The 23,636-nt window shown below is 40.4% G+C and overlaps 1 protein-coding gene across 7 annotated transcripts in view; it reads right to left on the minus strand.

Annotated features, from left to right (window-relative positions):
- Positions 1-23,636, minus strand: part of SLC16A7 (solute carrier family 16 member 7) — a 161,920-nt gene that overhangs the window by 82,194 nt on the left and 56,090 nt on the right. For 3 of the 7 annotated variants that reach the window (XM_053555474.1, XM_053555472.1, XM_053555467.1), the window contains exon 2: positions 17,364-17,546. The exons of 2 other annotated variants lie outside the window; for them this stretch is intronic. The gene's annotated coding sequence lies outside the window, so the exon portion shown is untranslated. Of the gene's footprint in view, positions 1-7,864; positions 7,888-17,363; positions 17,900-23,636 lie in introns of those variants that run through there. 2 more of the 7 variants (XM_053555468.1, XM_053555471.1) reach the window with 2 other exon arrangements.

Genomic DNA, 23,636 nt, shown 5'->3' on the forward strand with positions numbered 1-23,636 from the left:
ACTTATAACTGTGGCAAACTGAAAGTTACTAGAAAATGAATAGGTTGCTGCACATTCATAAAAAAGTGCTAATACTAAGCAAATGCAGGAGAATGAGGTAGAGCTACGTGCACTACTGTCCATGGAACATGGATAAAAGTACAATGAATGGGGAAAGGTAAGCTACAGAACAGGAAAATATGACTCTTTATTGTAAAGTGTATATTCATAAAGACTCATTATGTACATTATTTATATGTGCATTCAAATTAACTAGGACAATACATTAAAAGCTATTAATTGCAGGTGCTATTGGAAAAAATAGAAAATAGCTTGGTCTAATATACGTATTTTTGAAATGCTTAAATAGGCTGGACATGGTGGCTCACGCCTGAAATCCTAGTATTCTGGGGAGGCCGAGGTGGGTGGATTGCTTGAGCTCATGAGTTTGAGACCAGCCTGACCAAGAACGAGACTCTGTCTTATTAAGAATAGAAACACTGAGGCAACAGGATCACTCAAGCCCAAGAGTTGGAGGTTGCGGTGAGATCTGATGCCGTGGCACTCTACCCAGAATGATAACTTGAGGCTCTCTCAAAAAACAAAAAATGTTTAATTATGTAATGAGTATGTGTATATCCTATTTTTCTATTAAAAATTTAAAATACCAAAAGACAAAATTTTAGTTTGTAAATATAGATATATTTCCTTCCATGTTAATTTAGTTGCAAGTTGTACCTCTGCTTGAGTTACAGGTGGGCATAAAGCTTATTTCCCTCTGTAATAGAAGCATTAGTTACTAGAAGCTGGACTATGGTATCTGCTAGTTTGGTTCCTTAGCAATCACATGGATGGCACATGTTTTCGGATGGGCCTTACTTAAAATAGGGTGCACAGAAACACGATCAATAGAAACTGCATATCATCTTTCTAATGCTTTTCTCTTTCTTTTTTCCCCCAAGGTAATAAAGAAAATTTGTATTTAGGAAGAACAAAGAGAATATTTAGAGCATTTCCAAAGAGAGTTGTGTGTCCAGCTCATGAAGGAGCAGAGGGGAGAAAGATCTGCTTTTCTCTTGATAGCTGAAGTTTCATCATACTTAGGGAAAAAGAGATCAATCCCTGCTTTTGGATCTTACTAGTAGTTTTAGAAGACCAGAAAATGCTACCTAAAAATATGTGTCTTCAGCATAAGGATTATTTTGAACAGCAGTAGACGTAAGAACAGCTCTGAACTTACCCTTTTGTGGCGTCAATTTATGTCTATAGGAATCGTCTGTCTGTAAGGGCTCTCCCTTTGCACCAAGACCAGGTGGGCAACTCACCACTACAGACCCATCGCTGGAGAAGACACAGACTCGCTCCACCTAACAAACCTCGACCTTGTTGACAACACTCTTCCTGGGTGTTTCCCTGCCACAGGCCTTCTGCACACCCTTTTCTCTGTATCCGTGAAAATTGGTATTTCAGCCTGAATTCAAAGCCACCTCTTTCAGATTTACCCATTTCTCTGGGTACTCCCATGTCCACTTGAGGTTCTCATCTTAAGAAACTTTTGTTTGTTCTTTTCATATTGATCTATCTTTAGTTCAAAGTACAGAGAGAATGACCTTTTCTCTCCTTACACGACCCACCTGAACGGTGCTGAACAGCGTGGCCCCCACTTCAGCAGCATCGGCAGAGATCTTATTAGAAACGCAAATTCTGGGCCCACTCCGATTACTGAATGAGAGACTGTGAGACTGAGACCCAGCAGCGTCTGTTCCAACAAGTGACTCTAATGTGCTGACATTTGGAAATCGCTGGTCTGGCTCTTTTTCTGACATAGGTGCAAGTGCCCGTGAACAGTTGTACTAAGCTATTTGCAGTCCTTGAGCTACTGTCACATTCCAGAGCTCCACATCCTACCTGCTATTCCCTTCAACTGAAGGGTCCTTCACCACGGTCTTCCTCCATGTGACGAGCTCCTGCTTATAACTGACCTCTATGTCAGTGTCACCTCCCCTATCCACAAGGTCAGACATGATCTTAGTCCCAACTCCCCGTGAACCCATTTATCCTAGCAGACAGATCACATTCGCTCACTCTCCTTTATGAGGCAGGATACATTTCTGATTTTACTGTATTGCCAGAATATAGTAGGTGTTTGAAGGAGCTCAGTGAATTTTGCCCCCAAATATGGCTCCCTGGTGTAAGGAGAATATGAAACCAAGAATCCTCGGAGAACAGCAGGTTTTGGAACAGAGTTTTCCTCTGAATTACATAAAGATGGAACAAACTCACCAAGGAGAACAATTGCACTTCTAACCTCATCATCCCTAGTGGGACAGAAGACTAAGCATGTAACCACTTCTGACAGACCCCTTTACAAGATAAAGCCTATCCCCACGGATCATTTAAACAACCTGAGTTCAAAAACTGATATAGCTATAGATGGGGAGATAGATAGATAGATACAGATAGACAGATAGATATAGATAGACAGAGACAGACAGACAGACAGACAGATAGGTATACATGTCCATACAGTGAAAGAGAATGGCCACAGTCAATGTGTTTTTGTTTTGTTTTTGTTTTCCCAACAACTTTTTAAAGCACAGAAATCTTTCTAGAAACAATCTTACTCAGAATCCTAAAATACAAATGAGGTCTTCTAGTTTATGAGAATGGGGTGTCACAGACAGCCTGAATTGCCCCGTTCACATCCCCTGACTCCTGAAACGGTCCCCATGGTGTTTCTGAAAATGCTTAAAATTCCTCAGAGTGTATCTAGGAAGCCCCTCCTCGTATGCTTTTCACGTCTCCTATTTAGTGGGGTTCTCTGGTAAACTTAGGGAATTAAAAATCTATTTACCAAATTTTGGGCCCTTCATTTTGTATGTTGTCTTCAAGATTTTCTGGTATTTTGGGTCTTTTCTCAATCTGAAAGTATTAAGTCACTAACTGGCACTAAGGAACAAAAGTATGAAAGATTCCCACATGGTTTCAGGAAGGTTACATGGCCAGAGACTGCCTTTCTTATTTTTTTTTTTTATCAAAGTGCCCATTAAAAAATATTAAATAAGAAAAAAAAAATCACAAGATCTCCAGGAATACCTAAGAATCTTATAGAAGTTTCTGTAAAATACAATACCATGGGATCTGGATTCCAAAAGCATGTTCAGCAAGGTGAATCAACTTAGCCAGAGCCTCGGGGACACCGTCTTCCACGTCAGCAAAATGACCTTCCCTGGTCTACTGACTCTTCTGTCCAGCTGATGGGCAGAAACTTCCAGTGAAGTGTCACTCGTTTTAGAATCTTGGACAAACTTACCATCTATGACATATACCCTTGTCACCAAGTACTTTGTCAGCTGTCGTCTGATGATTCCATGACTCCCTACCCTACCTGCCTTGAGTAATTTCTTTTCTAGTATGGGAGAACCAAGACAATCTAAATGCCCAACTCTGGGAAGTGGGTGAATAAAATACTGTCACCCCCTTTAGAGACTCATATATGACATTCCCTGGCTTCCAGCTGCCTCTCTATGCAATGTTTCTGTTACCTGTTGTACTTTAACATGAATTTTCTCATAATTCTTTCCAGTAACCACTGTCTTCATTTTGTAGACAATGAAACTGAAGTTGAAGGATGTGGAATCTCTCGATGTGTAAAAATTGTATGTATTTGTGGTGTACAATTTGATGTTTTAATAAAAGTTTAGACTCCTAAATGGCTAAATCATGATATTTAACACACACACTTCACATGCTCTTTTGTGTAGTGAGAACACTCAAAGTCTGTTCTCTTAACAATTTTCAAGTGTACTATACCTTGTTATTAATGTGAATTGTGGTCACCATGATGTAAATCTCTTGAACTGATTCTTCCTGTCTGACATTTTGCTTAGCACTTTTTCTTAAAGCCTCTTAACAGGATTAACTTTGATACCAGTAAATACCTTCACTCCAAATCCAACTACAATACAGTTGGGAGTGGAGTGGGGAGAAGACATCAATCGTGGTGTCCCATGGAGGGGCTGATAAACGCAAATTTTCTAGAATTAAGTATATATCGAGTGGAGTGTTTCCTAAAGAACTGATAATATGACTACTTGCATTAACTAGAACCAAATAAATATTAAAATGTTTTTTAAGAGGAATATTTTACAAAATATGCTGCTAGGCTAGATAGAAAGTAACGGTGACTTCTGGAAATGTTAAATGACCAAGTGATTGAAATGACTTCATTTGTTTAAGGCTGGATAATATTCCGTGGTGTACATATACTACAGTTTATTAATCCATTCATCAGTCTATGGGCACTTGGGCTTCTTCCATGACTTAGCAATTATGAATTGGGCTGCAATAAACATTCTGGTACAAATATCTTTGTTGCAAAAAGACTTTTGGCCTTCTGTACATATACCTAGTAGAGGAACTGCGGGATCAAATGGCAGGTCTACTTTTAGATCCCTGAGTATTCTCCAAACTTCTTTCCAAAAGGAACATATTAGTTTGCATCCCACCAGCAGTGCAGAAGTGTTCCCTTTTCTCCATATCTAGTACCCATAAATGCATTAATGTACACAGTTATGATTTAATAAAAAAAATTGTTCAGAGGAAAAAATGACTTTAATATCCAGTAACTGTTGTTATGCGATGTGTGAAATGGTAACACAGTGAGAAATGTAAACACTTAGAGTAAATGTCACTGGAGTGTTATAATCTTTTGGAGGAGTAATAATCATACCAGATCTTAGTTTCTTTATTGGTAACAAGACAGTTCTGAATTAAGTCTCTGTGAACCCCTTTGGGCTCCTTTACTTTGATTCTGTGACACTAAAATAATCCTCCTTTGAAGACTTTCTTAGCATGCAAAATACAGATTTCTTCTCTGCTCTAAGGAAGTGCTAGTGCTGGGAAGTGCCTGTGGCTCAAAGGAGTAGGGCGCTAGCCCCATATGCCAGAGGTGGTGAGTTCAAACCCATCCCTGGACAAAAACTGCAAAAAAAAAAGAAAGTGCTCGTGCCATTTAGAATAAGTAATGACTATATACACAGCATTTGAACAACTTTTCTACCTTCTAAAAACTATGGGCAGAACAACAAAAGTTCTTTTGAAAGAATAATCTGAAGGAATTCCATTAATAAATGGAGAGTACCTGTGCTTAACAGTTAAATACCAGAGACTCCTAAAGGCTCCTGAAGAAACTAAGACATCCTAGGTCCATAGGAGTTCTTAGATTTTTATGCATTCTCAAATCACAATTTAGCGTCCATAAAAATTATGATATGAGGATCTGTGCCTGTAGCTCAGCAGCTAGGGCACCAGCCACATACACTAGAAATGGCGAGTTTGAATCCAATCCGGGCCCGCCAAACAACAATGACAACTACCACCAAAAAATAGCCGGGCGTTATGGTGGGTACCTGTAGGCCCAGCTACTCGGGAGGCCGAGGCAAGAGAATCACTTAAGTCCAAGAGTTTGAGGTTGCTGTGAGCTGTGACGTCACAGCACTCCGCCCAGGGTGACATAGTGAGACTCTGTCTCAAAAAAAAAAAAAAAAAAAAATTATGATATGAGATCCTTAGAGAAACTAGTATGTGTTTAGTTTTTAATTTGTCAAGATTAAAATATTGCAACATTTTCAAGCTATTTAACAGAATATATTTCCATAATACTAGAACAACTTGGCTCAATGTTGCAAATAAATCACACGAAAATACTTTCTTCAAAGACAATGAAAATACCACCTTGCATATTGTATATTCAATATTTCCATTTACAAACTATATGTTCTATCTAATTCCCTACATCTTCCCAATTTATACACTCTTAAATACACAATTTATACTACATAACTACCAAAGGAGGAGTCACGTCATCCATATATTGCTAGGTAAAATTATTATATTCAATAGCACCTAAATAGTAACTTAATATTTTATTAATAATGCATAAGAGTTGACTACAAACACTTCAAAGGATATTCCCCTTTTCAAATATATATGTGACATTGATACCAGCAGGGACTGTTCACAACAAGCATTTCTTAAAAAGAATCAATAGGACCGTCTAAAAGCAGGAGGGAGAGCTGAAAGGGATCATTTTCACCTCATTTTATGAAACCCTCAAGATTCACCAAGAAGACATTCTCTCAGGAAGTGTCACATTGAAGCACCACAGAATTCACGATTTCAAGGTCTCCTGTTCAGAATTTGGTGTCACTGCTGAATAGAAATTACTAAATTACCAGATTAGTTTAATCCTGTTAATAAAGTTGGTGTTGGCTGGAGCAAAAATGGACGCAAAGTTAAATACAAGCTAGATGAAAACCACAGGCGCTGCTGAGGTCCATCAGGTGGTTCACTCCCGCTTCTTCCTTCTGGAAGACGACCAGAAGGAAGCCTCCTCCCGTACCCCTCTTCCCGTCTTTACAGTACTAGTTGGCATTGTGAGCCCCCTCAAAACACACTTGTTTGCAAGTACAGCCCTCTGAAGACTGATGGCACACTCGCACCACGCCGGATGACAAGTAACGAAACCCTCAGGAAGTTTTCTCCTTTTCATGTCTTGCCCACCTTTCCTCTCCCTGTGCTCTCCCCTGAGGACCTGCAGGCTGCCCTCTTTTAGGTTTGGTGACCACTGAGAAGGGAACATAGCAAGATGCCAAGCATCACCTCGATCCTAATTTAACTCCTCTACCTTGTAATTGTTGTATTAGTTTAGTTTTTGCCCCACTTTACCCCTCATACTCGCTGACATCGCCCCATCAACCTAGACCACAGAGTCCCTGGTCTGACCTGGTTTCACTCAGTTACAGGCTAGCCACATTTATTTATTCTAGCTTATTTATTCTTGCTGCAGCTGGGCTGCACAGCTCTCTGTTCCCTGCTCTACCAGCAGCAGCACAGACTCTCATCTGCCTTGTCAGCAGACAGCAAAGCTCCCTCCCACTGGCTGAGCAGCCTCTGAGCTCCAGACGCAGGGTAGAGAACAGGCTCTTTCTCCCCCTCTGCACACCCCTGGAGGCCTGGTCCTTGCCGCTGCTCTTGCTATCAGGGAAGCCAGGGTGGGTGAGCCAGAGAGCTGCCTGACAAGCTGAGAGTGGTGACGAAGACCTCACTGGCACTGTGGCTCTGTGCACGGAGCTCATGGGTGAACAGCAGGATCCCTTCCCTTCTCTGAGAGGTGCTGTGATTTACGGCCGCAGAGAGTATGTGTTTTAGCTGTGTGGTGTCCTCATCCTGCCACTGCTACCTCTATCAGCTTCCAAATAAAATCTACAGCCTCTGCTGAAGGAAGGCAGGGCCAGTGGCCCTCTCCCCACCTGCCTGTCCCTTCTGGGTAAAGTTCACCCTCCCTGGAGGCCGGTCCCCAGGACATCTAACCTCCCCTGCCAAAGGGTTCAGCCACAACCCACGGCCAGTCTGGCAGTTCTGAACACAACAGGCTGACTGTCTCTGCCATCTCTGCCACAGCTGGGCCAGGGTAGGAGAAGAACCTGGGCATGTTTGTGCTTCTGTAGGGCAAAGACCAATGTCACTACCAAGACAGGTGGGAATGAGCAGCTTGTGAGTCCCACAGCTGCCTGTCTCTGTGAACCTGTCAAGAGGAACCCACCTTTGCTGTCGTAGGCTCACAGTGTATCTGCCCTTCTCCTGCCTGTGCATCCTTCTGGGCCAGAAAATAACCCACCCTGCACTATCACTGCCAGTGCCTCAACTCGGGGCGGCCTGAGGGCAAGTATGCCAGCCTGGCCCCAGTCTGGTCCCCCCAGGACTCTAGCACGCCATCCAGGAACTTGGGCTATTATTAACCTAGTCCATTACCTAAACACTGTCCCTGGGGTCTGAGGCTCAACTGATCTAAATTGCCAGCAGCACCCTAGTGGGGACCTACCTGCATTAGCCAAAAGGCAGATACCACAAGCTTGCCACACCAGCGGAACAGAGTCCAGACACAGAGCTGGGAAACAGGGTCCAGATGAGAACGAACCAGCAAATGAACTCTGGCAATACGAAAAGAAAAACAAAACAAAACAAAAGCCTGTTTTGACAACCCCTAAAGGATTGTTAGTTCCCCTGCAAGGAACGCCACCCAAAAGGAAATCCTTAAAATGGCAAATATGGGATTCAAAACAAGAACCCCGGTTTTTTATTGACTATGTCAACTCAAAAGCCCTGTCTCCAAGTTCTGAAGTTCTTCAACTTGGTCTAGTATGTTGTTAAAATATGAGATTATATAACATGACTATACATAAGAATCATAGGCATTGCTTAAATGAAAAGAAGAAAAATCAAAAAGCATGAAAAATCTAAGTAAGTGAGTATTAGAAAAACCATCCCTGGGCCTGTTAGAGATTTGGACATCTGGATACAAGAAAATCATCAAACTCTTGGATGAGTCATTCCAAATAGGACGTAGCCAAGGTGCATAATCATTAGAATGGCCAAAGTCGAAGTGAAGGAGGAAATCCGAAGCTGTGAGATTAAAGCATCAAGTTACTTACAAAGGAAAACCCATCTGCTCCTCAGCAGCAACTTGACAAGCCAGAAGGAACTGGGGTCTGATGCTAGAGAAACAGAGAAGCACAACGGAGAAAACTACAGACGAGTCCATACACCTGAACTAGAACATTAAGGAAACACACAGTCTCTCAAGCCTCCATCAGGAAGAAATAGAAACCCTGAACAGACAATAATGTGTCGTGAGATTGACTTAGCCATAAAATATCTGCCAAGAACAACAAGAACAAAACAGCCCAGGACCAGATGGAGTCACACCCAAATACTGCAAACCTACAAAGAAGAGCTGGCACCTGTCCTACAGAAACTGTTCCATAACATCGAGAAGGAGGGAACCCTCCATAACTCATCCCTTACATCCAATATCACTCAGACACCAGAGCCAGCAGAGGATGCAACAACAAAAAAGAAAACCACATCTAGCCTCCTCAGGAACAGAGATGCAAAAATCCTCAACAATATGCCAACACACTGAATCCAACACCACACCAAAGGATAATTCACCATAATCCAGTTGGCTTGAACCCAGGGATGCGAGGATGCTAATATACACAAATCAAAAAACAAAACCCATCTGATGATCTCAATAATGCAGAGAAAGCATTTGACAAAATCTAGCACTGCATGATGATAAAAACCATCAAAAAACTAGACAGAGAAGGAACACACATCAAAATAGCAGAAGCCAAATATAACATGCCCAATATCACAATGAACAGGGAAAAGTTGAAAGGATTCCCTCCGAAAATTGGGAAAAGATCAGGATTGCCCACATTCATCACTTCTATTAGCGCGATACTGCAGTCCGAGCCGGAGCAATCAGGCAAAAAAAAAAAGAAGTACAGCCCATCCAGTTAAGAAAAAGGAGGTCGAACGACCCCTGTTAACTGGTGATGTGATCCTGTGTCTAGAAAACCCTAAGACCCCTTCAGAATATTACTACAACCGGTAAATAATTTCAGGTTACAAAATTAATGTATACAAATTACATTTCTATTAGCTCATAACAACCAAGCTGAGAATCAAATCAAGAACTCAATACCATTTACAATAGCTTCCAAAAAGAAAAAAACAAAAACAAAAAAAAACAGCTTGAAATAAAACATCCCTAATTGAGAAGTAAAAGATCTCGACAAGAACTGCAAAAAAAAAAAACAAAAACAAAAACAAAAACTTAGATGATACAAATAAATGTATAAATACCCCAAACTTATGAATGAGAACCAATATTTGTAAAATATCCATGCTAAAGTGATTTACAGATTCAGTGAAATTCCAATCAAAACGCCGATGCCACTTTTTCAGAGAATTAGTTAAAATAGTTTGCATTTATGAAACATATTTAAGTGACAGAAAAAACACCCAAGTAATAATATTCCACTACATACTTAGTAGATGAAAATAACCCTAGGAAAAAATTACATGGGTTATCTTCACTCCCTTCTGTTTTCTTCTTTAATGTGGCAAACTTTAAATCTTAAAAAAAATTTAAAACATTATAATAATTCAAAGTATTCCTGAAACATAACAGCAAAGTTATTTCTTAGTTCCCTACTGTCCAGGAATTATAAGCTCAGTTGTGAGGACAGTGCCTAATATTCGTGGTTGTTTTTCAAGTAAATAGCCTTTTCTTGAAATACATAGTAAGAAAAATCCACTAATTACTAAACAGATCTTACACGGGGAATAGTTTACTGTTGGGTGCAATTAAAAAGAATTGGGAGCTACTTGACATGGTAAAAGAGCAGAAATCATGTTAGCATACCAAAAAACAAAAAAACTGAAATTATACTTCAAGAAATAAAAGTTTAATTTAAAAGATTATTCAAAATGCATACTTCCTAAGTAGAAAAGGAATTTAATATTTTATCCAATTAGTGAAAGAACATAGTAAAATTGTTTTTAAAAATGAACTAAGTTGTTTTTACCTACAAGTTCTTAAATCAAATTCTGTCCAATGTTAGTGACTGAGAACGTTCATCCATGCAGTGACTCTGTGGCCAACTTCAGGGCTGAGACTTAATCATTTCAAGAACAAAAAAGCCATGAGTTACATTTCACCCAAGAGATTACCTAGGTGGAGAGATTCATGCTGATACCCTCAGATATTTCTTGAAAATTTACCTGAAGGTCAATTGGTGATGAAATGGTACATATTTTAAGGTTTGGGTAGATTATGTGAAGGCAGATTTAATGAACTTCCACTGTCATTTGGTTTCCATGTACATATCCACTAGAAGATATGAGCTAGCCTTAAAAATAGCAAAACATACACTTGTCCTGAAATTTACTTTAGTGAGTAAGTGCATGGCCTGGAATGCAGAAGTGCTGAGCAACATCAGAGCATCTGATTCACATCATTTTTTCCCTAAAGAGTTAGCTTTATAAATGATTTTATATCAAAATTAGCACAGTTAATTAATGTATTATACCTACACAAAATTTATCATATCATGCACCATATTTTTTCAAGATAATGGCACAATTATGGCCATAGATTATTGCAAAATAGACCACAAATAATTCCCCTCACTGTATGTTCCTCTTTAAATAGTCTCCTTTTGCATTTACTCTGAGGCTTGGGTATGTCACCTTCTGTGTAATTAGTCCCCTCTGTCTGTCATAACAAAATACTACAGTGGCATAAACAGGAGCAATTTATGTTCTCACAGTTCAGAAGGCTGTGAGTCTGAGACTGGGATGCCGCATGGGTGGGTGAGGGTGAGAGCTCCTTGCAAGGTGGTCACATGGCCTTTTTTGGTCCCAGAAAAAACTGAGAAAAATTCAGCTCTCTGGGGTATCTTCTCATAAAGACACTAATGATCATCAGACCAGGATCCTGGCCTCATGACCTAATCACCTTCCAAATGCCATCACCTTGAGTGTTAGGCTTTCAACACAAGCGTTTGGGGTGGACATAAATATTCAGTCCATAACTTTATGGCCAGTGAATAACAGCAAATACAAAGCAAGTGGACACTTCAACCTGTAGTGGATACTCTGAGCCTGTCCTCTCTTGCCAGGTCCCGAGGGTCTCTTGGGACCCTTGTCATCACTGTTCCATAAAAGAACACAACTTAGCCCTTTGGATAAGAAAGACACGTGGCCTGTTCTATCATCACTGTTGCTGACTCCAATGTGCTCAGTTGTGGGTAAGGTGGCCTGAGAGCTGAAGATCATTCCCACCATTCTTTGAGACAATAACAATTTTAGGGGCCTCAGATCCTCTAGTGTGTATAGATGTGATCCATCGTCTGTGTGATCTGGGATACCCAGATGTCACTCGCATGACAGCCTTCCTAAAGGCAGTCCAATTTCTGCAGCATAATTTCTGTCCTTTGTGCCGTTTTCTATTCCAGCTCCCACAGGATCAGAATCCTTGGCTAAATACCAGCTTTTTTTTAATTAGAACATAAATCAGCTTTATTTCTGTCACCCTCCCCCTCTTCCCTGCACTGTGCACCCAACACCTCTTACTGACCTGAGCTGACAATGCACAGGATTCTGCCCTAACCTACAGTCTGATCAGCAGTAAACACTGGCGCCCTGACTGTGAGTGTCAACGTGGTTCACAGATTCCTTCTGTTCTCTCACCTTTTAGATGTTGACATAGTTATTATAGAACCTATGCTCCTCGGACATCGCGATATGGATTACCTGTCATTTTAAACAGCTATGACCAAATTCTTCCAGAGGAAGCATCCCCCACTCTATCATTTAACAAGTATTTATCAAATAACTCCTAAGTAGAAGCTCAGCAGAGTACAGTGAGGAAAAAATATGTAGCCCGTGCCTTCAAAGCATACAATCCTTTCAGAGATAATAACAAAAAAAGGAGAAAAAAATCATAATACTCCATGGCAGCCTTCTTCAGATGGAGTTGTCTGAACCACTGCCGACAGAAAATGATGTGAGTGACTATTTTCTTAGTTCTTCTAACGATACGCAGGTATCACACACATTAGCTCCTACGACTTGGGTCATAAAGCATAATTTTCTCATCAAACTCCACTTGAGAAAAGCGGGTCTATAACAATGACTGTTGTGGAAGGCAGTATAACCAGCCAAGCCTGCGGAAACCATTAACACGCTGGCCGGGCCTGGAACGGAGAGCAGGATTTAGCCAAGATGACAAGGGAAGAGAAGGGGGATCCAAAGGAATCCGTGCAGTGGTCCCTTGCAAGCAGGACGCGGGTGTCATAGACAACTAACAGGTAAAATGGATCCTCCTTCAGTTAGACAACCAAGACGCTGCAACGGGTATCACAGCAAAGTCCAAGAGCCTGAAAGAACCATTGCACAGGATTGAAAACACTGTTTCATCCAGGAGTAAGTTCAGTCTATGGGTAAGAAATGAATATTTCTTAGTCAACACTCTCTTCTATGAGACACTTATTCGCTGTTTCTATAATTTTTGGATAAACTAAAGAGAATAAAGTATATTAATTAAATGCTAATGAAAAATACTTTAATGCTAACAGAAATTAAATAGGTCAGGGATTGCCAGTAGACCAAAACAAAGCAAATGTACTGGCAGCTCGTCTAGTCTGTAAGTAGCACAGTGTGTTACCTCCCTGAGCAACAGCTTAGTTTTGCTCCATAGCCTGGGACCCCCACTTGAGTAAGTATTCTGTCTACGTTGATGACACGGTCTTACCAGTATACTTCAGAACTAGCTTCAAGAAAAAGCCGTATCTATTTGACAATTACTGTCAGAAAGAAGAGCTCAATATTAATTATGCCAAAACCAATCCATCTTTTCTGGCAAATGTTCTCTGCTTCATACATTCAATACTAAAAATTGTATCCAACTGGTTAGCTTCATTATATGTGGCAGTACTGTGTAACAACATCATCCTGATATGCTTATTACACGGCTCAAAATTCTACATTTCATAACAGTCTTAAGTGATTTTACGATTGAGGTGGTGGAAATGTGCACTTCTACCTACAAAATATTTAAGTCAAGTCTTCCATGTTTAGACTGCAGAATTCCAGGGTTTCACTAGGAAGCTTTGGTTCACAAACTTGACTAGACCCAAACTGTGTTGAGTTGAAGTCCCTGGACTGCACAGAGGAGACGTGCAGAACCATCTTGGCAGGGAGACAGCACAGCCTCCCAGCTAGGTAAGAACAAAAATAAGGCTCTTAGATTTTCATATGAGCATGTCACTTTTGCAACCCAGGCAGTTAGTATTCAAAGATGATTGACCTTACTGCTGCAGGTAACAAAGAACTGCCAACCACCGCACACTTGACTATTTGCTATCCAGCTGTGGTCAAAAGCAGCCAAGAGATAAAGCTATCTCTGTAAATTTGCATTTGGATGTCACCTCCCTGCTGCAAGAACACGGTGATAAAAAGTCTGAAGGAAGAACACTAAATTAAATAACAGAGGTGATGATAAAGACAATCTCAACAGCCATGAACCTTTGCACTGCCAAGAAACAGAAGGAAACAGTGCAGGGAGACCATGTGCCCTCTGGGATCTGGAGGGCGCTAAGACCACATGCAAGCTGGGCCAGGAGAAGGGCCTGGGCCTGCCCTCCGTGCCCTCAACCCTTCCTAGATGGAGGAAGAAAAAGCTCGTACATGGCACACCCCTTAGGGGGAAAGCTCAACTACAACTTGAACTTTACCCTCATATTAATCTGAATTAAAAAAAAAAAGCTAATAAAGTCCCCGGGCCTCTTTGCCCATCAGCCTTGGCAGGCCCATTTGCTGTCTATGGAGAATGCATCTTCTCATAAGCTGCATTTTGCTCTTACTCTGTGAACGTACCTTTCTCTTGCTCAATAAACTTTGTTCTATGCTTGCCCTAAAAAAAAAAACCAAAAAAAAAAAAAAAACTCTGCCCCATTAAAAAAAAAAAAAAAGAAGAAAAAGTAAAAGCTAGGACAAACCTTTCTTATCCTGGAGCCAAGGGAACACAGGCCAAACTTCCCAACACAAACTGACGGAAGCTACTCCGTGGATGACAGTCTGGAATTCTACAGCTCCCAGACAAGCCCCAGGTACGCCACGAGAACACGCTACCCCTCAGAAACGGCTTGTCAAGACTGTGCACGCCCAGGTGTGCAAACTTACGTTCTTAGGCACCTGTACACTTATAGCACTGTAGGCACTGACGCCCTGTTTCTCTTTACACAAATCTTCTGCATAGTAATATCTACGGTAACTGCCAAAGAGCCTCAACAAACTTTTCAGCAATTCCTGAAGGATAGTTGATAATCGGCCAAACAGGAACAGAGGCAGACTTTTTGATGATGACTTGATTTGCGTACTCTGAACAGGAAACTGAGAGGTATGAGGGTAAACAATGGCCACAGGGAGTTAAATAGCACCTCGTTATTAACATTTGCAAGCCTGGTTTTGAATATAAATATCTATTATGAAAAACGGTGGCACCTGTGGCTCAGTGGCGCTGGCCCCATATACCGAGGGTGGGGGGTTCAAACCCTGCCCCAGCCAAACTGCAACAACAACAACAAAAAAAAAAATAGCCGGGCATTGTGGCAGGCACCTGTAGTCCCAGCTGCTCAGGAGGCTGAAACAAGAGAATCACCTAAGCCCAAGAGCTGGAGGTTGCTGTGAGCCATGTGATGTCATGGCACTCTACCGAGGGCCGTAAAGTAAGACTCTGTCTCTACAAAAAAAAAAAAAAAAAAAAGAAAAGGAAAAGAAAAAGAAAAATGAATTGAAGAAACTACTAAAAACGCACAATAAGAAATCTATAAATACCCAAGTTTTTTCTATCATTATCATTATTATTATTATTATTATGTTTGGAGACAAAGTCTCACTCTGTTGCCCAGGCTAGAATGCCATGGCATCAGCCTAGCTCACAGTAACCTCAAACTCCTGGGCTCAAGCTATTCTCCTGCCTCAGCCTCCCCCGAGTAGCTGGGACTATAGGCGCCCACCCCCTATACCTGGCTCAGTTTTCTATTTTCAGTAGAGACAGAGTCTCACTCTTGCTCAAGCTGGTCTTGAACTCCTAAGTTTAAGTGATCGTCCTACCTCGGCCTCTCAGAGTGCCACCACAGCTCCAGCTGTGAGCCACCACACTCAGACAATACCCTATTCTTAAAAACCATAGTCCTAGTTGTTAGAGTCTTAAACTTAATTTTATCATGTCAAATAATCTCTCTCTCTTTTTATTGTTGGGGATTCACTGAGGGTACAAGAAACCAGGTTACACTGATTGTATTTGTTAGGCAAAGTCCCTCTTACAATTGTGTCTTGCCCCAAATAATTTCTTATCTTTAGATTGAATCAAACTTTCAGATGAAGATGTTTCATATATTTGCATACTTTCGTTTTGACTCATAACTTAAATTTCCTTAATTAGTGAAACTTCAGCCACCTGAACATTTACTTACGAGCCTGTCAGCACAGCATTAACAAGTATCAAAGTGAGAACTGGCAAAATTCTCATCTCTAATTTTGAAGATTTCCTTTTGTAAACAGAGCTTAACTATCTAAGCAAACCCATCCGTAGACAGGGTGGGACTCTATAAATTTAACTGAATATACACATTTAGCAATGATTCAAGAGGGAATCTTGGAAATATCATGGATTATATATCCAAGGAGTGGCCCACTATATAATGCACATCATTTTAAATGATCGCCTTTAACACCAGCTCACATCTAGTTATATTTCAAAATGGAGATATGTTAAAGAATAAAATATGATTGCCCTTTCAGAAAAAGCACAGACCTTCATTAATAACCCACTGACTCTGTTTGTCACCAAGTCAACAGAGACTTTGATTCTAATCTCAGCACTCCCGGTAACTGTCATTTCTTCCCTCTCTGGACCCAGTTCCTCATATATAAAATGTGATGTGTTTCCAGGTTCCTACCATTCCCAACTTCAAATGTAAACCGTCAATCATTGCCTGACATTCAATTTTGGTTCAAAAAATTATATAAATGGAACAACCGCATATATAGTATCATAACAACATTCAGTGTTTGATGTTCAAGTCCTGACTTAACCAGGACAAGTTTTCTTGCTCTTGGATATTTCCTGAATAAAGATAACAAGGACAAGACACTTTAAAAAGAACCAGAACTTTATGGATGTAAATTCATCTAATTTGTGCAACTTAAAGAACGTACCTCTTTATGTTGAGAACTCAATTCTGTTACTGTACAGAATAGATGCTCTGTTTCCAGATACTGACTTTGAAGACCATAAAATTTAGTGAGCAGTGTCCTTAATTACATCTAAATTATACACATAGTGTCTCCTAAAGTGTAACTGGACAATATCATATCTTACCATAGTGCTATCCCAAATGTTTGAGACCAAATTACCTAAGCCCCATAATGAAAACTTTTCCCATTTGCTTAAGCAAAATACACATAGATATTTATAAAAAAAATACAGAATAAGAAAAATACAATACTTTGATATTGTTAGACAATATCAAACTAAAATACATTTAGTGATAAAAGATTCAGTCTTATTTTCAAAATTTCAGTGATAAGAAAAATTTTAAAATCACCTTCTCCTTATTCAGCAAATAGCCAAGATGAGGCACACTACACAATGTACGTTATTTTAAGTAATGGTGATGATACATCTTTCAGACAGTAAGATTAAGAAACACAATAGTTTCATAAAAACCATTTAAATTATTTTTCTATCAAACACAAGCACGAAATCTCTCATTAAACCTAACAAGGTACACATCAAACATAAAATCTTTTTCCATGATTTAACATTTATAGTTTTTCATTGTTCTCTTCATAAGTTCAGTACATAGAATCAGATGATGCTAAAGGGAAAACAATCACATGTCTATGGTCTAAAGTGCAGATAACAATTACAGTGGGTGCAATTTGTATCATTTTAAAGTTACCTGAAGTAGAGAGAGAACTCAAGTTCGCCGCTTTTCTCAGGCTCAGAACTGGGAACAGAGGCTCCTAATCATTAACTCCTGGCTGGACGCAAAGCTGCACATGTGTCCCTGAGACGCGCTGCTCTGCCCGTCCCTCTCTTTTGTCCCAGTTGAGGGAGAGATAGATCTCTCTTCTTGAAGGACCTGCTTTGACACGCACAATTAGTTCATACTTTCCACCGTATAAAGAAGCTTGGCTCAAATTATATGCTAGGTCAAAGAAGGTGACCCAGTTTGGCAACTGGAACTGCTATATTTAAACTTTCTCTGATGTGGATGTAGCCACATCTGTAAGCATATTTTCCATCCTGGGATTTAATCCCGTGTTCAGAACACACGGCAGAACGCTCTGCTCCATACATTAAGGTCTTAAGGTGTCAGTGAATTGTCACAGAGGGTGAGGCTCAACAACTCGAAAGTGGTGAGCAAAAAAAAGAAAAATGCCCAAGGTCATGTGTTGAGTCCCTTGAGGGCCGGTTAGTTTCACTTTGCTGCCTGGTCACACATGACACTCCCTACACAGCCAGCCATTCTGTAAGGCCCTCTGCAAAGGGTCTCCAACCAGGAGTGTCAGTGAATCGGAAGGTGGCTCAGTGGTGCCATCTTTACATTTGAAGAAACAGCAATAACCTTTGAAAAAAATGAAGTGCTAACTTTTACTGGATGTTTTGCATATTCTATGGAGGCATTTTTGCCAAACAATTTACATCCTTATCTCATTGTCTAAACCATATGAGGTAGAGATTGTGATAAATATCTCAGGGTCAGTGACACTGTGGCTCAGACCCATTCTCCCCTCCATTGAACAGCAGGACAGAGTCTCTGTGGCCAGTGGGGGAGGAACATTTGATTTCCCACGGGAAAGATACAGTAATTTAGCCTGAGCACAAAGCAATAGCCAGTTGTGGAACTTACTGCCCAGAGATTTTAAGCAGCTGCATTTCTAAATGTGCATGATAAATCCACAGCCAGGGAATAACACAAATAACCTCTAGAAGGTATATCTAATTTATTTACCCAAATAAAATAAATGCCATTACAAAATGAAATACATGGTATTTCCTATCTCTTTTATTAAAAACAAGTTTAAAGACTAAAATGAAATAAAAGTATAAAGAAATTTTATCTTTAGTAAAATAAGATATACATTGGAGTTTTAACATAGTGAAAAAAATTGTACCATGGATTTTACAATTATATAGCACATCTGAAAATCAAAAGCAGAGGAAATGTTTACTAATTACCCTGCAAAGGCCTCTTTGTCCCCAAACAAAGTTCTTGTTAGCCAGTAAGGTTTCAACACATTTATTTGGGGTATTATTACTGATATAATATTAATATTCACTTATTACTTAATAAGTTCACTTATTCTCTGTGGCTACATCTCAGATTCGTTTCTTTTTTAAAAAAAGGTAAAAGAATAAAATTTCAATAAATCTGTTTGCCTTATCAACTACTAATACTTTTATATAATGATAACACAGCAATAAGACTCAATCTAACATTGAGATTAATTTTCTTAAGTAACCATGCTATTAATTACAACAGCAATGCTACTTTAAAAACTCCCATATATATTATTTTTAAATAGTATTGTTATAAAAAGTTCTAAAGTTAAATAAGTAGAGAAATACAAAGACATTTCTAAGATTGATATGTAAGGATTTTGTCAAGAAAATAACTTCGTAAGAGAAAATCTATAAGGCTGAGAATTGGTCAGAATATGCTAATAAACTGTACTTATTTTGTATTATTTTGATTACTGTCATTACAATATAAAAATCCTTAAAAATACTATCTACTGATAAATATTATGGTTTGTTATGTTAGAAAAGTTTAAAGAATTCAAATTACAAATCACATGTTTTCTTTCTAAATGTACTCTTATTTTTCTGCACGCATGGTATTTCTTCCACTAAGTTATTTTAACATCTTAAATATACATTTTAAACAAATCTACAAAAAGCTTAAATGTACCTAAAGCAGCAAATTGTGAATTAGGTATTAGCTTTCACTGAAGTGCAAAAAAAAAGGCAATTATATCTGACTTTAAAATATAGCCTGCCACCTTTGTAATCACAGTAAAACTTAACGATTTCACTCACTGTTTTAGAAAGAAATATATCTTAGTTAAAACACAAAGAAACCATATTATTAAAGTTGAGCAGCCAGTTTTTGAGGGATGTGAGACAAACGCAGACAGCATGTTTTCTGCATGTACCGTTGAGCGAGGAAAAGCCAAATGCAGAACAGACTGTCGCCACGAGCCCTGGGGAGAGGGGGCTGCAGGTGGCCACCCTTTGCCAAGATGACAGGTCCTCCAGAGTGACTCCAAAAAACAGGATCATGCAAGATTTTTTTTTCTTTAATTCTAGTTCCAAAAATTCTTCAGTAATGTGGGGACAGGCGAGAGGAAATGCAGATGGTCTTAGGAGAAAACCTCGCTGAACAGCACGTGTGCCCTTGGAACAGTTATTAATTCTGTGTTTGAAACATGACAATAAGTTCTTGGCAATAGCGTTGTTTATAATACTATTCCCAAGTTTCACGCAGCCTTTGCACATTTCCCTCGTGAGATGTTGTTGTTTTCCACATTGTGACTAAGTAGTAAAAACCAAATGTGCAAAACCCAAATCTTTCATCTGAATATAAAGTGCAAGAAATTCTAAACAAGAGAAATCTCAGGTACATAACTGGAAGACACAAAAATCAAAGATCTTACAAAGATAATGGACATTTTCTAATGCATTGTTTTTCTCATTTATTCTTCTCCTGGAAGGAGAACCCTAACCTCAACATTTATTGATAGTACTGACCATGAGCCTATTTTATGAATTCTAGAATTATGACAAAGCTAAAAGTTAGTGTACAGAGGAAGAGAGCAACCCAAGTGTGTTCCCTGAGTTAATTACCATTAGTTTTAATGTAAAAAGAATATTTTTTAATGTTTCCAACCATAAGAAGAAAATAGCCTTCAGTCCCATTTGCTTTCACAGAATAATCTTTTGATGTTTCAATACACCACAGGAAAATGCAATGGGGAGAGGTGATTCTCAGCACCAAATATATAAGTCTTCTACCATCCTAATGCCTCCTCCCTTCCTGCAGACAATAGTAGCTCCCTGACTAATGGACCAGAATTATAGGAAAGGTGATATGCGTACGTGGTATATTTAAGACCCTTCTCTCCTTGGCTGTGATCCACTCAATAGAAGATCGTACTATCATCAGCCATCAGGGCAAACAGGTTCAGAGAGAGAGAGTGCTTCGAAAATAGCCTGCGGGCTCAGAACCGTACATTCCACTTAGCCCCTGTTCTCACTCACTGTCTGCCCCGTGGTCTCACAGCCAAGGAAAGAAGGGACTTCATGCACCAACATTCTGCCTGCGACTCAGCTCCAAGTCCAGAGTTAGCAATAATACTCCCTTTTGTCTACCATAAAGCCCACGTTGTCAATCTTTACAGATTTTACTTGCACGAAAACTCAAATCTATCTTCTTTCATTCTCATGGGGCTCATGTCCCATTATTAAATTTAGTAGCCTCTCAATTATCATCCTATCATCCAGTCGCTCTACTCAAGTAAAGCCCTAAATCTTGGCCTGAATTCTATACCTGACTTCAGATGAGATCATGGTATGCTCCTGGTCAAAACTGATCAACAACTCCACCCTCTTTCCCTCCCCAACCTTCACACACCAGCGGCAGCTACCCCCTCCAACACATGTTATAATACGTCTTAATACGTAATATGATCAGGCGTTCCATTGCCACCTGTTGCTATAGCCAATAACACCACTGTAGGTATTTTAACATGCTTTGGCTTTTACTGCGCAATTATCTGCTGATTAGCACCGACATCCACTCACACGCTCTGCAGCCCGTGGAAAGGAATGAGCACGCGGCGAGTGGGTTAGTGGGGTGTTTACTGGGTACGGTTGGGCCTGTTCAGCCTCCCTCTCACTGATGTTTGCACACAGTTCTAAGGGAGAGAGGCTGCCTTCTTTATATGGGTGAAGAAGACATGGCAGGCGCCTGCAGGTAATTTAGGTGACATCTTCACTAACTCGTTGCCGTGACTTTCTTGTCCAGTAGTTCCTCTTGTCATCTGCTCCCCTTCTGTTAACTGCTGGATTCAAAGTAAAGCAGCGGCAGGACAGAGCCCGCCTGACCTCTTCAGGTGCAACATTTACACGGTTCTCCAAAGGCCACCGGAAGGGCCGTTGACTTCCACAGTCACATCTTGTGGAAAGCCCCTTCTAACTCTGGGTGATTTTTAGCTGTATGCAGGTAAATGCGTTGTCGATCAGTGAGGTGGGGTGTAAGATGGAAACCAAAGAAACTTGACCTGAGAGCCCCACCTGAGAACACCAGATATATGTGAAGGGCAAAAAAGGAAATCTCATTTAACTAACAGCCACACTATGGGTATCGGGGTCTGCTTCTTATCCACATACCCAATAGGCCTGTGATTATAGTTTTTAAGTACTCCGTTTAAAGAGATATATTTCAGGTGTAAAGACTGTTTTGTTTTCCCTCCTACCAGAGAAAACCAAGGTAGGCAGAAGACAGGCAGAGACAAGCTGTTTCATAAGAACAATGCACACTTTAAAATTGTGCAAAACACCACAGCATGCTGCGACTGGCTTTTGTGTTCCGTGGATCTGACCTCCTTGCCTAACTCTGTAGTTAGCAGATAAAGAGCAGGTGGCTCTTCCCTCCTCGCCTAACTCTGTAGTTAGAAGATAAAGAGCAGGTGGCTCTTCCCTCCTCGCCTAACTCTGTAGTTAGCAGATAAAGAGCAGGTGGCTCTTCCCTCCTCGCCTAACTCTGTAGTTAGCAGATAAAGAGCAGGTGGCTCTTCCCTCCTCGCCTAACTCTGTAGTTAGCAGATAAAGAGCAGGTGGCTCTTCCCTCCTCGCCTAACTCTGTAGTTAGCAGATAAAGAGCAGGTGGCTCTTCCCTCCTCGCCTAACTCTGTAGTTAGCAGATAAAGAGCAGGTGGCTCTTCCCTCCTCGCCTAACTCTGTAGTTAGCAGATAAAGAGCAGGTGGCTCTTCCCTCCTCGCCTAACTCTGTAGTTAGCAGATAAAGAGCAGGTGGCTCTTCCCTCCTCGCCTAACTCTGCTACTAGAATCTGTGCTATTTCAGAGACTGTTGGTTCTTCCCCACTGTACTGAGAACATCTTGAACAGACATCATTCACCTATTGGCATTAGGAATTACGTAACACAAGCCGGTTAAATTAATTAATACAGGTGTTGTGCCTTGGAATACAGCTACTGTGGTGCAGGTGTGAAAGGCCAATTAAACACGTTCTCCCACCAGGCTTTAAGAAAAGACTGACCTCCACCGCAGACACCAAGAACGTGGCACAGACGGAAAGAGCCGTGTCTACCGGGCCACGTAAGAGGCTGCTCCTCCCCTAACAGAATGTAGGAAAACTCAATACTCACTTGGCTTCCCTCACCTTCAAAGTATTTTTAGCAGGAACCTCCTTTCCCAGCCTGCCGCATGCTTTTCCTACTATTAGGAAATGTGTATGCTTAAGCAGTGGAATCAAAACGAATCTGAAGATCGCACTGTAAGACCGCTGAGACGGATCAGCAAACTCCATGAATTATATAACATGCAAACTTTGCTTCATCTACAAATCTACTGTGATAATAAAAAGAGAAAAGGGAAGATTTTCGAATGCACACAAGTATTTTGAAAATTAAGTGAAATAAAAAATTACAAAACTGACATAAAGCTAAAAGGGCCGACTTAACATCTGTGGGTCTGTGGATTGAACACTGGTCATGCCAATATTGCTGTTCACACTAAGAGTCACCAGTTCCCTATGCACCGTGACGGGGAGCAGCCAGACAGAAGGAAAATCCTTCCAGACCAGGGGAACTCCCAGAGCAGCTATCCCGACACCACTGAGGCTTCCCAGGAAAACATCACATCTAAGACAGATCCCAGAAGAACTGAAGGACGCGGGAACCACCTAAAGGTCAAGACTCATGTGCAAAAATGAAAACGATCTCTAACTCCATAGTCGAAAGACTTCTGAGCATGCAGCTCTTTGTTGGCATTTGCCTTCTATCAAACGTCAAGGTTTTACTTCAAGGCCCCTCTAGATAGGAACAGATGATTTATTTAAACTGTTCACATTGAACTGGGCGGGACACCCGCCTTCATTTGTGCCCCTCTTTATATTTTCTGTCTTAAGTCAAATTTCTCAAGATG

Source organism: Nycticebus coucang, chromosome 12 (assembly GCF_027406575.1).
Source record: "Nycticebus coucang isolate mNycCou1 chromosome 12, mNycCou1.pri, whole genome shotgun sequence".
NCBI lineage: Eukaryota > Metazoa > Chordata > Mammalia > Primates > Lorisidae > Nycticebus > Nycticebus coucang.